Source organism: Agrilus planipennis, unplaced genomic scaffold (assembly GCF_000699045.2).
Source record: "Agrilus planipennis isolate EAB-ADULT unplaced genomic scaffold, Apla_2.0 scaffold24, whole genome shotgun sequence".
Lineage (NCBI taxonomy): Eukaryota > Metazoa > Arthropoda > Insecta > Coleoptera > Buprestidae > Agrilus > Agrilus planipennis.
This window is the reverse complement of record NW_020439076.1, coordinates 106,258-106,660: the sequence shown is the minus strand read 5'-3', so window position 1 is coordinate 106,660 and position 403 is coordinate 106,258.

Sequence of the window (403 nt, the reverse complement as noted above, 5' to 3'; positions counted from 1 at the left end):
ACACACACACACACACACACACACACACACACACACACACACACACACACGGGAACTCCTACACAGTTGTACGGACGGCTGGGTGTCTTTTGAAGATTTCCCTCTTCCACGAAGACATACCAAGCTCTGCATTTTCGCACAAGGTATAAGTACTTCCACTCCCATTTTTTTATCTTTGGACTGAACTTTGGCAGTCACACGAAACCCTTCTGCTTACACACGGCCGTTAATATACCAGATGTTAGGTAGGTATTCACTTTTTTTAACAGTAATCGCCACTTGGTTCAAGAAATGACACCGGGTAAAGCAAAAAAATTTCAAAAAGTCAGAATGTGCGTTTAGATGTACACAAAACTTTAATCCCGTATTTTAAGGCATTTTGAATATGTTTTGAAGAAACTCC